General features: G+C 32.5%; 1 protein-coding gene across 2 annotated transcripts in view; it reads right to left on the bottom strand.

Annotated features, from left to right (window-relative positions):
- The window catches only part of top2b (DNA topoisomerase II beta), a 36,018-nt gene that overhangs the window by 15,598 nt on the left and 20,097 nt on the right, over positions 1–323 (bottom strand). The gene's annotated exons all lie outside the window — the stretch shown is intronic.

Raw genomic sequence — 323 nt, 5'->3', positions numbered from 1 at the left:
GGGGGGGTCAGTAACAGTTTAGAGAATCTCTGCAATATCTCTACACACTATGTCACAAAAGTAGATAAAGTAAAAAAAAGTTTACATTTTCTTTTGTTCTGATCAGATACCACGTAATTCATACCAGAAGAAAATCTACTTTAAAGTAATTTATTCATGTTATTTTCACATCATGACTGACTGTGAAACTGGATAATAATAAGTTCTGCGCCGTTTATTGTTTGTGTTTGTTCACGTTTCACAAAAGGGTTAACCTGAGCACCAACAATTTTATTATTTATTTAACCTTTATTTGACCAGGAAGTCCCTTGAGATTGAAATCT

This window comes from Etheostoma spectabile, chromosome 8 (assembly GCF_008692095.1).
Source record: "Etheostoma spectabile isolate EspeVRDwgs_2016 chromosome 8, UIUC_Espe_1.0, whole genome shotgun sequence".
Taxonomy (NCBI): Eukaryota; Metazoa; Chordata; class Actinopteri; order Perciformes; family Percidae; genus Etheostoma; species Etheostoma spectabile.
Note: the sequence above shows the minus strand (reverse complement) of the source record. Positions and strands in the feature narration are given on the sequence as shown.